The sequence below is a fragment of the Chiloscyllium plagiosum genome, unplaced genomic scaffold (genome assembly GCF_037043375.1).
Source record: "Chiloscyllium plagiosum isolate Xiang-an unplaced genomic scaffold, Cpla_swu_hap1 HiC_scaffold_27, whole genome shotgun sequence".
In the NCBI taxonomy this organism is placed as follows: Eukaryota; Metazoa; Chordata; class Chondrichthyes; order Orectolobiformes; family Hemiscylliidae; genus Chiloscyllium; species Chiloscyllium plagiosum.
In genome coordinates, this window is record NW_028270165.1 from 50,375,141 (window position 1) to 50,390,410 (window position 15,270).

Here is a 15,270-nt window from a genome sequence, read left to right on the forward strand (position 1 = left end):
GATCTGCAGGAACGAGACTCTTTTCACTGTCTCGCGTCAGTAAGTGTCGCTGAGAACATCAGAGACACGTCACAGCGCTGTCGGAGGAGGGGAAGCTGAAATAGCCCCACACGCTGCTCACGGGCACATTTAGCTTTCCCCAACTCACCAGCACAACCTCTGCGGCTCCTGGGAGTGGAAAGGGAACAAATACCAAAACCTAGTCTCAGGTTTGTAAATCTTTAGGAAATAAGAAATCTGTTATCCTGTTGGATCTTCCATCCTGGCCTGACTGCGTTGATTGTAAATGGCTGTCCAGTTAGTGCCGATTCGTTTTATCTGAAAAAAATCTTCCTTATCTCATCCCATCATTTCTTGCCACAGAGAACTGTGCGTCAGAGTTCATGTATGTATTTCCTTGTATGGTATTTTGTAAATAACATTCGTTTGCGGGTTGTTTGTATAGGCTATTCCAGGTTCATTAGCCGCTGTTTAAGTGTGTTGGTAGGTTTGTGGGATACCATGATGCTGAGAGCGTTGAGTTGTCTGGACATCATTTCCCAGATGTCTTTTATGTAAAGTAATGTGGCTAGGGTTTCTGCACACGTTGTGTCTGCTTGTGTCAGTGTTGATATGAAATCGACACACTGGGTTTATTGGGTAGGCAAAAGTGCGGATTGCAGATGCTGGAAACCAGAGTTTAGATCAGAGTGGTGCTGGAAAAGCACAGCAGATCAGACAGCTTCCGAGGAGCAGGAAGCCCTTCATCAGGAATGGAAGCAGGACGCCTCCAGGGCGGAGAGATAAATTGGGGGGTGGGGTGGGGGTGTGCTGGGCCGAAGGTAGCAAAGAGTACAAAAGGTGAATGGGGGTGGGGATGGAGGTGAAAGGTCAGAGAGGAGGGTGGAGCAGATAGGTGGGAAGGGAGATTGGCAGGTAGGACAGGTCATGAGGATAGCACTGTGCTGGAAGTTTGGAACTGAAATAAGGTGTGGGGAGGGGAAATGAGGAAACTGGTGAAGTCTACATTAATGTTCTGGGTTTGAATTTATCCGAGGCGGAAGATGGGGCGTTCTTCCTCCAGGCATCGGGTGGGGAGGGAGCGGCGATGGAGGAGGCCCAGGACCTGCATGTCCTCGGCAGAGTGGGAGGGGGGTGTTGAAATGTTGGGCCAAAGGGCGATGGGGTTGATTGTTGCGGGTGTCCTGGAGGTATCCCCTCAAGCGCTGTGACTGGACTCTGCGAGGAGTCTCCAGCCTCCCCAATGTAGAGGAGACCGCATCGGGAGCAATGGATACAAGAAATGACATTGGTGAATGCACAGGTAAAAGCTTGCTGACGACCGCGGCCCAGGTTCGATTTCCGGGCAGGAAAGTAATTTTTAGGAGAGCTGACAAACGCCGTCCGCATCTCCCTGGTGGTCTAGTGGTTAGGATTCGGCGCTCTCACCGCCGCGGCCCGGGTTCGATTCCCGGTCAGGGAAACCATTTTCAGGGGTGCAGGCTACTCATCCTTCTCAAATGCGCTGTATAATTATTTATAGTGGTTCCTGGGTGCTGCAGTGTGTCGTGCCTCGTTGAATTCGTGAACTGATTCAGATTTGTTTGTATGTGGAGGGATGATTGCTTCTGTAGTTAAGTACTTGTTTCGTGTGCGTTGTTTTCCTGTAGAGGCTGTTTTGAATTTACCATTGACTGTTTGCTCTACTGTGACATCTAGAAATGGCACTTTGTTGTTGTTCTCCTCTTTTGTGAATTTTATGTCAGCGAGGATATTGTTGATGGTGTTGTAGGTTTCCTCTAATTTGTTTCATTTTTTGATGACAAAAGTGTCATCACTGTAGTGGACCCAAAGTTTGGGTGGATCGTTGGAAGGGCTGTTTGTTCGAGTCTCTGCATTATTGCTTCTACGAGGAATCCTGACACTGGTGGTTTCATGGGTATTTCGTTGATTTGTTTGGAGGGCTTGTTACTGAATACGAAGTGGGTGGTAAGACACAGTTCTACGAGGTTGACAGTGCTATCTTTGCTGATGAAGTTGGTGCTGTGTTTGTGTCTCTGGTTCTTCGAGTAGTGTCTTCAGTTTTCTTTGGCCAAGTTGATGTTAATGGATGTGAACAGGGCTGTTATGTCAAAGGACATCATTATTCCATCCTCTTCTATCTTCGTGTCTTTGGTGTTCAGGAATTCTTGGATGGAGGAAATGGAGTGGCGTGAATCTTCGACTTGGTGTTTTCAGTGGAGGCCTTTGACTAGTCTGCATATTGGTGTTCCAAATTGTGAGGCTTTGGGCCTGAGAGGGGCTCCTGGTTTGAAGAGGAGAACAACAACATAGTACCATTCTTAGATGTCACAGTAGAGCGAACAGTCAATGGGGGAAATCAAACTAGCGTCTACAAAAAAAAAACACACACAAACCAAATACTTAACCACAGAAACAATCATCCCAACACCCACAAACGTTGCTGCATCAGGACATTATTTCAACGAGCCACTACACACTGCAGCACAGAGAAACTACGAAGAGCAGAAGAGGAATACGTATGTAGTGTATTTAAAGAGAACGGGTCCCCAATAAACCCAGTCCGCCGATTTCTCATTGATGCTTCCAAGCTGACTTTCAAAAATTCGTTTGGCCCTCCATTCTTTCCTGTTTGTTTTTTGCGGGTTTTGAAAGCTTTCGCAATCCTCTGACTGAGTATTGGAGTTGGGAAGTTATGTTGTGGCTGTACAGGACATTGGTTAGACCAGTTTTGGAATATTGTGTGCAATTCTGGTCTCCTATCAGAAGGATACTGTGAAATTTGAAAGGGTTCTGACGCACGAGTGGGTCCACAGAGGGGAAGAGGCCCTTCTGCTGCCCTGAGTGTGGGAAGGCCTTCAGTGATTCCTCTGCCTGCTGCCGCACCAGTTGGTCCACACCGGGGAAGGCTGTTCTCCGGCCCCAAGTGCGAGATGGCCTTCAGCAGTTCTTCCCACCTGCTGAGACACCAGTGGGTCCACACTGAGGAGAGGCCGTTCTTCTGCCCCGAGTGCAGGAAGGGCTTTGCTCTTTCCTCCGACCTGCTGGCCCATTGGTGAGTCCACATGGGGGAGTGGTCGTTCAGTTGCCCTAAGTGCAAGAAGTCCTTCAGCAATTCCTCAGCCCTGCTGAGGCACCAGTCCGTCCACACCGCGGAGAAGCCGTTCTCCTGCCCCGAGTGTGGGAAGGGCTTTATCCGCTCCTCCACACAGCGGAAGCACCAGCTGGTCCACACGGGGGCGGGGGAGGGGGGGGGCATTCTGCTGACCTGAGTGCGGGAAGGCCTTCCGCAATCCCTCCACCCTGCTGAAACACCTGTGTGTCCTTCAGCAGTGGGAGGCCCTTCAGCTGGCCCGAGTGTGGGAAGAGGTTCATGTTTGCTTGCAACTTGCGGAAGCACCAGCAGGGGCACTGCTGCTCATTGAGCCAGGGACTGCACATTACCAATGAAATGATTCAAATAAACCTCAGACCACAAGACCATCGGAGCAGAAGTTAGGCCATTGGGCCCGTCGAGTCTACTCTGCCATTCGTTAGAGACAAAATTAGTGCAGATGAGATTAGCTACAGGAAATAGGCCATTTGTCCCAACAAGTCCACACAAACCCTCCGAAGAGTAACCCATCCACACCCATTTCACTCTAACTAATGTACCTAACTCTATGGGCAATTAAGCATGGCCAATCAACATGACCTGCACATCTTTGGTTTATGTAAGAAGACAGGATGGCCCAGAGAAAACCCATGCAGACTCTGGGAGATTGTGCAAACTCCTCACAGACAGCTATCCAAGGCTGGAATCAAACCTGGGTCCCGTGCGCTGTGAGGCTGCAGTGGTAACCACTGAGCCACTACATATTGCAACCCGAAGTTGCAAGCAGGAGGTTGGGAGAATACAGCCTCAGAATGTGGAGTAGTCAGCGTTTTGGGTATGAACCCTTCTTCAGGACTGAAACGTTAACTTCTCCATGAGAAACGATTTATGGGAATGATGCTGGGGGTTGTAGGGTTTGAGCTCCAGGGAGAGGCTGAATAGGCTGGAGCTGTTTTACCTGGAGCATCGGAGGCAGAGGAGTGACCTAATAGAGGTTACAAAATCATGAAGGGCATGGACAGGGTAACAGACAAGGTCTTTTCTCAGGGGTGGGGGAGTCCAGAACTAGAGGGCATAGGTTTGGGGTGAGAGGCGAAATATATTAAAGAGACAACGTCTTCATGCAGGGGGTGGTACATATATGAAATGAGCTGCCAGAATATATGGGTCAGGTGCTGTCAAATGGGACTAGATTAATTTAGGATATCAGGTCAGCATGGACAAGTTGGACCGAAGGGCCTGTTTCCATGCTGTACGTGTCTCTGACTACTGGTCCTCATGTAATTTTAAAATAGGGTCCAAGTAACTTTGAATAGTTCAATCTTATTGAGCTCACTTCCTGAAAAGTTTCAAATGAATCATCTGAGCGATACTGTTTAAAAATGCTGAGTTGGACAAAGTATCCCATCAAGTTCAACACAAACCCAGAGTTGAAGAAGTCAGAAGTCAGAACACCAAGGGGACCAAACTGATCACAATATTCCAGGTGCAACCTTATCAACGTCCTGTATAACTACAACATAACTTGCCAACATCTATACTCAATTCCCTAATTGATGAAGGCCAGTGTGCTGAAACCTTTCTTCACTGCCTTGTGTACCAATGTAATCAGAGATATAGGACCTACTTTAAACTGATCCACAATCCAGCTGCTGGGAGCCCAGAAGCAGAGTAGTGCTGCGTGAATGTGCTGGGCACATAACCCAGAGGTCGATGGGTAAAAACCATGTGATGCTATTGCCCAATGTCTCCGTAAGCTGCTTTCATTTACAATGGTGCTCTGTTCTGTATCTTGCCTTTGCATCTGCTTCCCAGGTGTTGGAGCCCAGGAGTTCAACGACCCGCCGGAGCTTGAGGAAGGCCCAAGCTCCAAGAAGCGGGGGGTAAGGCTGGAGGCTGGATTTGCTCAAGGCTTGTATTTTTAACTCATTTAAATGGTACCTACTGTATGGGGCTATGGTTTACATGAAAACCGGAGGATCATGTCAGAGTGTTTATATTTAGCAGCGGTAGTTGGGACAATACACTCCCTGGAGGAGCACCTTCTAGATGCTGCATTTCCTGCTTTATGCCCTTCCCCCATTTCTTATCTCCCAGCTTGGTTTTATGTTTTTTTGGTTAAATTTAATTTCATATTAATCAGACTGTGTATTGACTGTGTGCTATTAATTTGCTTCTTCGAATATTGAAAGTCAAAATTAATGGTGTAATTTCATTTCTGATGTCAGAGTTTGACATTGAATGTGCAGATGTGAATACCAGTAAGTTGTGAAAATACATCAAGAACTTGTGGTTTTTTACAAAAAGAGCAGTTCACTGATATTCAAAGCATTGTCTTATTTGGGAGTGATGATTCAAATATGACCAACAAACCGTTTCATGCAGTCATCCAATTTAGTTAAAATTTTCATTAATTTAATTAAAGAAAAGAACTCTAGCAGGCTAAGATTTATGCAATCTATTTATAAGATTATGTCCATTGCTTGCAATATGGTTTCATCCACATTGGGGAAACTGGACGCCAACTCGCGGAACGTTTCAGGGAACAGCTCTGGGACACTAAAACTAAACGACCGACGCCCTGGGGCTGAACGCTTTAACTCGCTCTCCCATTCCGCCAAGGACATGCAAGTCCTGGACTGCCTCCACTGCCAAACTCTAGCTACCCGACGCTTGTAAGAAAAATACCTCACCTTCTGACTTGGGACCCTCCAACCACATGGTATCAATGTAGATTTCATCAGTTTCCTATTTCCTCTCCCCACCTTGTCCCAGATCCAACCTTCCAATTCGACACCAACCTCTTGACCTGTCATACCTGTCCACCTTGCTTCTCACCTATTTGCTCCACCCTCATCTCTGACCTATTACCATGAATCCCTACATCCATCTACCTATTGCACTCCCAGCTGCCATTCATCCAACCCCACTTCCTTCCCATTACCTCTCAGCCCCCTTGGGCCACCCTTTATTCCTGATGAAGAGCTTATGCTCTAAACCAAGACTGATATGAAACAACATTCTCAACAATTAGGAAATAGCTCCCAAGTCAGATTTCATTCCCTCTTCTGTTTCCCAGTTCTTTCAGAAATAAGAAATATCTTTTTCTTCCACTAGAAAGTGATCTTACACTTTGCGCTGTCTGAAGCGTTCTGCCACATTATTACTTCAGCCACTTTTTAAGAATCGTTTCAACCTGTTTTTCTAACAATTGTGGAGGTGACCAAAAGCAAACATTTCACTCCTCCTCAATGCCCCATTTCTCCTCCTATGAGCCACTTTGTCATGTTGTCTATGTTACAAGCAGCCGAGTGCACTTGGTTTCTGAATTGAAATTTGGCCATTGAAGTGATCAGAATTAATATATATCGATGGATAGCTGTGTCTGCACTAACTGTAATTATCCACCAATACGATGTCGTTTGTTCCACCAAAACTGGAAACAATGATCTGTGATTATATTGCAGTCGGATGTAGAAAATCAACCCAGCGATCTTCACGTTATTATAGTTTACTGTGGCCATACAGCATTGCGAGGCAGTTTGATGTGACTAAAACTTGGATGGAAAGAATGTAGATTGATGAGAAGGCAAAATGGCAGTGTCTCTGGCCACAATCGATCTGCCTGGCTTGATTATATGAGTGGCGGCTGTTCAAGAGCAACTTCCACTCCATCACTTCAACCAGCAAGAGGAGATAAGTGTGAACACAACATTCCAACTGTGACATATACGCATTGCTTCGATGTTATTGATCAAAATCCTGGAACTCGCTCCTGAACCTTTATTATAGACCACATCATATTTGTGAAGCAATTTAAGAGGTAGCTCACCACCACTTTTTCAAGAACGGTTTGGGAAGACTTGCTGGCAGAGCCAATGATATGCACATGATATTGGAAACAGTCTAATCGTATGGATAGATGAATGGCTAACCAATGATACAGGAGGGATCAGGGGCATGCTCAGGATCGCAACTTACAACTAGCAACGTTCCACAGGGATCAGTGCTGGGGCACAAAATTATTTACTATATTTTTATGAATTACTTGGATAAGTAAAGTGAATGTACTATTGCCAAGACTGCAGTAGAGACAGTTGATTAGAATGCAGGTGGGAAGGATGACATGAACTCTTCATCCAAGTTCAGTGAGTAATCGGGAAGGCAAAAGGGAGATTGGCCTTTAAATGGAGTACAAAAGTAGGGAGGTTATAGTGAACCTCCGCCTGGAGGTTTTGATTGAAAGTGAAGTGAAGATTCAACCAGCTGACAGTGGATCTGAATCACATGTAGATCAGACCAGGTTTGGACAGCAGGAAACCAGATAAGTTTTTACAGCAAACCACAACGATTTCATCATTTGACTCTTAATTCCAGATTTATATTGAATTCAGATTCCACCATCTGCCTTGGCAGGTTTTGAACCCAAGTCCCGTGAACATTACCTGGGTGAATGGTCTGGTGACAATAAAGTGGCCATCGTTTCCCCTGAACACATTGGCATATTGTGTTCAGAGGTAACAAAGGAGCAAGAGGTTTCAGCAGCTGCTAAGTTGTTGATATTACACAAGGGAACATCAGCACTCTCAGTAATGGCACATAATGAAGCCAAGGCCCTGTATCAGAGGTAAGGGCTCGGGATCCACAAGAAATAAGAACAGCAATACGCCATTCAGCCTCTTGAGCCTGCTCCTCCATTCAGTAGGATCGTGGCTGATCTGGCATTCCCCACATCCACTTTCTTGCCCTTTTCCTGTAACTGTTCATCCCCCGACTTATCACGAATCTATCGATCCTAGTTTTAAATGTGACAAGAAGGCTGTCAACAGAGTTACTGGGGTTGGGGGAGGGGCGGGGGGTGCTCAGGTCGAACTTGGGGACTAAAACAATGGCTTCACACTTCACAATATTTAACTAAGGGAATGTTTATGGTTATCCAATGCTGGAAATTGGGCAGGCATTCAGATGAAATTATTGGTAAATTATGAATGACAGAGGAGTCGGGAGAGAAGTGGTGTTCAGGCACAGTTGGATATCATCAGTATAGATGCCAACACCAGCAGCTACGGTTAAATAAATAAGAACGGAAGACACTAAAAGCAGACCCTCCCAGAGGATACAGCGATATTGGAGAGGGTCAGTACTGTCATTAACTCTGATCAAGGCTGTCCGCAGGTCGACGAGGGAATGTTCATCCCTGTCACCGTTACAAAGGATGTCAAATATGACCTTGATAAGAACTGTTTCAGGGGTACAAACCAGACTCGAGGGCTTTAAACACAGAATTCTGGAAAAGCTGGGAATGGCTTATTCAACAATGTTACATCCAAACCAGCACTTCCATTGGTGCGATAATTATAGACGTGTTTTGGTTTTTATTTAGATGATTCTCAGCAACACTGAGTGAGAAGCAACAAAATTAACACAAGAAATATTGCAATTGCTACAATATGCCTGCTCCCAATAGGAGACCACCTGGTGTTCACTTAACTGTCTACAAGGCGCAATATTGGAAAGGAATTATGAGGAGAGGGGAGACACAGACTGCTTGATACAAAGGGCGGGAGTCGGCCACTCGGCCCTACGAGCCTGCTGCAACATTCAATAAGATCATGGCTGATCTGAATACAACCTCAGCTCTACATTCCTCCACATCCCCGACAATCTGTCACCCACTTGGTTAGCAAGAACCTGTCTACCTCTGCCTTAAAGATTTTGAATTCACTGCCTTTTGAGGAAGACACACAACCATCAGAAAGAAAAAAAATCATCCTCATTTTTGTCTTCTACTTTTAAAATATGACCCTCTATTTTCAGATATTAAGATAGGGATACAAGCTGCATTCAAATAATACCTGTGGTACAGTTAACTATCTCAAAGTGCTTCACGTGAACATAATGAGAATTCTTTTAAAAATCACAAGAGTGGAGCACAGATTAGGACAGGTGGCCAAAGACTTGGTCAAAGGGGCAGGTTTAGGGCAATCTTTAAAACAGGTTCAATTTCCCAAACATCTGAGGACTAAGACATAAAGAGCAAACACAAAATAGCAAAGGATGGGAAACAACAGTGTGGACATAATGTCGCAGGATGTGTAATCCAGGGAACATGAGTTCAAATCCCACCACAGCAAGAGGTGAGATGTGAATAATTCAAATCATAAATGGGGAACACAAAATTAGTCTCAGTATGGTATCGATGGCAAGGGAAACTGCCATGCTTACCTGGTCTGGCTTACATGTGACTCCAGACACACAGCAATGTGGTTGACTCTTAAATTGCCCTCTGAATTGGCATAAGCAAGACACCTTGCACTTAAGGATGGATAACAAACATCAACCTTGTTAAAGTGTCAGAACAGAAATTGCTGGAGAAACTCAGCCAGTCTGGCAACACCGGTGGAGAGAGAGAGAAAGAAACAGAGTAAATATCCTGGCCTGCGTCCAGAACAGTTGTGAAGAAGGGTCACAGCACTTGAAATGCTAACTCTGCTTCTCTCTCCACTTGTGCTTCCAGTCCTGTTGAGTTTCTCCAGCAATTGGTGCATTTTTGTGTTTCAGATCTCCAGCATTGCAGTTCTTTATTACACTGACTTAGGGAAGCTCAAATCCGATAAAAGAATAAAGCAGAAGGGCTGGAATTACTCAGCAGGTCTGGCAGCAGCTATGGAGATAAAAACAGTTAGTTCTTCGGGTTATTGAATGATCTTACATCGGGGACAAACTTTTGGCAAGCTGCAAGAGTAACAGGCACTGGTGTAACTTCAACATCTGGGAGAACTCTCTCAGCCATGGAGGTCAGACTGACTCAGCATTCTGGTCCTGCTCATTACCTGTTAACTTCTCCATTTGTTGTTCTTGTTATATTTCTACATGGTTGACACATTCCTATGTTTTAAAATGATATTCCAAACTGACAGGAATTTTCCATGTAAGTAATCATACATTAGAGGGTTTGGAACGTGAATGTAACTTTTAAACAAAAAGTATTTATTCATGCATGGGGTGTGGGCATCGGTGGCAATGCTTGCATTTATACCATCCTTAACCACCCTGTGTTTGGTTGGAAAAGTGAATGAAGGTGTCTGAGATTGTCTTGATTAGCACAGCAATCTCAAAGATGGGTGTGCTCAGGTAGAAGTACCCTCCACTCCCACAGCAAGTCTGCATTCACTTCAATTACAGATGCCATCTCACACTCCCAGGAAAAGGACAGCATGGGATTTCAATCAGAATAAAGCTTCCTCTACTCTTAAATTGAAAGTGAAGCTACCTCAACACTGTCCCCAACAAACACTGTCAAGACAGAGAGAGCATTGGGTTAGATACAGAGTAAAACTCCCTCTACACTTCCCCATTCATTCAGTCCCTGGACAATGACAGCAAAGGGTTAAATAAACAGTACAGCTTCTTCCATTATGACTGACACTTAGTACGTTCTACACCAATCCTCAAGGATAATTCAGAACTGAGCCTATTATCTGGTACTGAATTCACACACCCTAATGGGAATGACAGCAACAGAAAATCAGGTAAACCACACACAATGTACAACAAAACTAGACCGTTATTGGGATCTAAGATTTTAAATGAGAGGAGATGTGATCCCTGCAATGATCTGAATGTGAGCTGAACAACTTTCTTACTTGAACAATATTCTCTGGGAATGCAATGTCCACCTCACTGCTGTCTATTCAATTCCTCTGCTCTCGTTCAGGGCTGAGTTGCGGCTGACCACATGGTGGCGTGGGCGTCAAGAGGTTAGACAATTAAGGTCAACTTGGATTGAGGGCATCCTGTGTCATGCCAGTGAGGTCGAGGGTCGCTGATTTACTCAACTTATAATCGGGGACAAGGGGATGTCAGGCTAGGCTTGTATCAATTTGCGTTTAGAAGAAACAGATGATCTGATGAAGCTGTATAACATCTGGCGAGGACTTAATGTAAATGTAATGTCCACTCATTTCTTGCCAGAGACTAGCCTCTCATTTAAGATAGGAGAGTTTTGTTTTTCTCTCAAGTGTTCCCAAGTCTTTGAAATTCACTTCTTTTGAGAGCAGCATGTGGTGGTGGCACGGTGGATAGCACTGCTGCCTCACGGCATCAGTGATCTGAGTTTGAACCAACACTCGGGCCGACTCTTTGTGAGGAGTTTGCACATTCTCCCCTTGTGTCTTCGTTGGTTTCCTCCGGTGCTCTGGCCTCCTACCACAGTCCAAAGGATGTGCAGGTCAGTGTAGATTGACCATGGGAGATGCAGGGTTACAGAGATAGAGGACGAATTGGTTTTGGGTGGGACTGTCAGTCAATGTTGACTCGATGGGCTGAATGGCCTACTTGCACGCAATTGACCTATATCAACCAACAGTATACTCTTGCTTTATGGTTACTGGCATCAAATTACATTCGTGGTTTTGGTTATTTCATCTCTTACGTCATCATATTCAACCAACAGCAGCATCTCGAAACTTGCTTAATTACATTATCCAATATCAGCAGAGTACTTTTTCTTTTTGTCACGACCATTATCTTGAAATCTGACGTGTGACCTCTTCATTGCTGTCAAAGTTCCTTATTTGTCCCTACATTGTCATGGTTTTACTTTGTCGAATGACTTCCTGGCTTTTGCATTTAAGACCCTATATTCTGCCCTCGTCAACACTTTCCCTTCCAATTCTGTACTAAAGATTTCATGAAAAACCTCAGAGTGTGGTGAGACTGTGGAACTCACTCCCATAGTGAATAGTTGGGGTGAAAGACATTACAACTGAGGGTAAGCAACCAAATACAAATGAATGTCACTCTCACCAGATTCACAGCACAATGAAATTAAAACATGCAATGTCCCTCAATTTCTCAACTGTTCCTAACCAGACTTGATGAAGAACAGATCTTGCACATCAACATTATAATTTAAACAAAAACCAACAATTATAAATACGGCAACTTTTCTAGGCCAAAGTTAAGTAGATAATCTAATTAATATCAATGAATTAAACCCTTTGATCAAGTTCCCCATCATCTCAGAAATAGAAATTTCAGCGGCAAATTAAGAAAGAATCTTTTTTTAAAACTTACCAATTCAAACAAACAGTTTCCAACAATGGACTGCCAAGCCTTTGTGCAATACTTGGACTATGAGTTTTTCACAGACACGTAACTGTAAATCCAATTTAAAAGTCACTGCTGAATGTGACGAGACACCCCAAAGTATTCAGTCATTTCTTACAGGCTCGGACTCATTCCCAGAAAGAGCCAACAATTCTATAACTGACAGTAGAATCTCGAGAGAACAGCTCCTAGGCTCAACAAGCAGCAACGCCCAATGGAGGCAAAGTTGGCGGCGGGGCAGGGCGGGGCAAGGGCATAAAACAAAAAAGCCCACTGACTCTCCCACTGCACACACACTGTGAAAATGCACAGGGGCTCAGTCCTGGGAGTGACCCACAGCAGTTTCATCAAGAGGGCCACACTTGATGAACAGATCTTGCACACCAGAATTATAATTTAAATAAGAACAAACAATTATGAATACCGCAAATTTACTAGGGCAAAGTTAAACAAGATAATCCAGTTAATAGCGATGATTTAAGCCTTATGAACAAGTCCTCCACCATCCTATAGACACAAAATTAAGGGGTAAATTAAGGAAGAGAATTTTTAAAATTATCAATTGAAGCAATCAATTCCCAACAATGAATTGCCAAGCCGTTGGGCAATTCTTCGATGATGAGTTGTTCACAGGCACATAACCGTAGATTTATTTTCAAAATCACTGCTGAATGTGAATGGACACCCTGAAGTATTCAGCTATTATTTACAGACTGGAGCTCGTTCCCAGACAGAGCCAATAATTCTTTGACTGAACAGAAAACACTAGAGGGAACAGCTCCTGGTCTCAACGAGCAGCAGTGCCCACTGGAAGCAAAGTTGCGGGGGTGGGGAGCACGACGGCATAAAACAAAAAAATCCGACCGACTCTCCCGCTGTAAGCACTGTCAGAATGGGCAGGGGTTCAGTCCTGGCAGTGACCCACAGCAAGTTTCACCAGCAGAATCAGATTGTTGGGAGCACTGGTGTGCCCGCTGGTGCTTCTGCAAGGTGCACTACACTACACTACACTTACTGCACACTCTGGGCCCATTTAGTATGGTCACTTCTCCCGAAACCGCACATCGTTAGACTTTGGGAGGAAACCAGAGCAGCCGGAGCAAACCCACGCAGACACGGCAGGGAGAATGTGCAAACTCCACACAGACAGTCGCCCCAAGGCTGGAATCGAACGCTGGTGCTTAGTGCGGTAAGGCAGCAGTGCTCTCCACTGATCCATCGTGCTACTTACGTGTGCAAAAGGAGGTGGGGCCTGGGAACTTTGTTAATTGTACCACACAGTGGATTGTTGAGTAAGGTTAAATCTCACGGGATCCAGGGAGAGCTAACCAACTGGGTACAAAATTTAGAAGCGCATTGTTGTAGATGCTGGAATCCTTCCTGAAAACAACAAATGCTGAAGATCACAGTGGGTCAGGCAGCGCTGTGCCACTCTATGACCGGATAGTGTGGATGTGGAGATGATGTTTCCACGAGGAGAAGGGTTGAGGATGGCAAGTCATTGAGGGTATTTAAGACAGAGATACGTTCTTGATTAGTAAGGGGTCAAGGGTTATGAGGAGAGGGCAGCAGAATGGGATGGAGAAATATATCAGCCATGATCGACTGGTGGAGTGGACTCGATGGGCCAAATGGCCTCATCCTGCTCCTGTGTATTATGGTCTTAAAGCGGAGCAGTAGTCTTAAGAGGTTCTCACAAACTATTTCAGAATCCTGAAGAGGAGTTGTTGGACTGGAAACCTTAACTCAGCTTTTTCTCCACATATGTTTCCAGTCCTGCTGAGTTTTTCCAGTTTTCTCAGTTTTTGTTTCAGATTTCCAGCATCCACAGTTCTTTGTCTTCTTTATCACAGTCATTTCTTGCCTTTCCCAAGTGTCTGGAACTTCATCTCCCTGATCTACAAACTGTTCAGTTACCCTAGAAATGACCACTACCTCCTTATCAGAGTAGACCCCTTTGTTGCAAAATGATTGTTCAATTCTGTGACCAAAATAATTGCATTCGTAATTACTTACACCAGGGACTCTCAATATCTCAGGCAAGAACACAGCCAGATTTTTTCAGACAGTACATTTATGTGATTTGATACAAATCCCTATTCCCTACTTTACCAGCGTGCTGCTGGGAATGGAGGGTTTGAGTTAAGAAGAAGCTGGGACATTTTTCCAACGAAGCCTAGCAAGTTGACAGATAACTTTATAGAGATTTTTAAAATCAGGAGGGGGAAAAAATAAGGTGTCATTTCCTGGAGGCTCAGAATATTTTATTGCTCCAGAAGGTGTAAAAGGGGGTCAAAGATTCAGCAGAAATCGAGTAGAGCTGAGAACAGACAACATTTTACTCTGTGGGAACAGGGGGACCAGAGGACAGAGAAATCAGGACCTGAAATCGAGCTGACACCAGACTACCATGTTATCAGTGCTTTGACAATGACACTTCTGTGCGGGGCAGGTTGAATTATGAATTGAATAGTAACTTCCTCAAGGAGACTGTGCAGGAAGGGACGGGCCTGTCTCTGTGGCGCAACTGGTCAGCGCGTTCGGCTGTTAACCGGAAGGTTGGTGGTTGGAGACCACCCCGAGACGGCGCGTTTGTTGTTCACGCTCAAACCGCTTTCTTGGCTGCAAAGATGCCCGTTTTTAATGGTGTCTGGAAAATGTTTCCCAAACGGAAATCTTTTCCACTGAGGAAGCACAAAGGGGTTTCTGAATTGATTGAATTTCTAACGTAAAGGACTGCGGATGCTTACAGTCCCAGACAGAAAGCGAAACTGCTGGAGCAACTCAGTACCTGGATGAGGAAAAAAAAGTTCTGAAATGTTGTCTCTGATTCTCTTTCTACAGATGCTGCCTGACATGCTGAGTTGCTCCTGCAATTTCTGGTTTTGTTTTTAACTGAACGCCCATTTCATCTTTCGGGATGAAACACCCAGAATCGCCATTTGCAGATATTTAACCCTTTCGAAAACTGTGAAGTGATTGGATTCAAACAAACTCTGCAATGATTCACTCTTTCTCAGCTCCACAGGCAGAGAGACCTGGGAAATGAAGCTGTCAGTGTGGTT

The 15,270-nt window shown here is 44.9% G+C and overlaps 1 non-coding gene across 1 annotated transcript; it reads left to right on the forward strand.

Moving 5' to 3' along the window:
- Nucleotides 1–1,390: 1,390 nt before the first annotated feature.
- Nucleotides 1,391–1,462, forward strand: trnae-cuc (transfer RNA glutamic acid (anticodon CUC)). Its single transcript has one exon. It is a non-coding gene; the product is annotated as a tRNA-Glu (tRNA).
- The last annotated feature ends 13,808 nt before the right edge of the window (nt 1,463–15,270 follow it).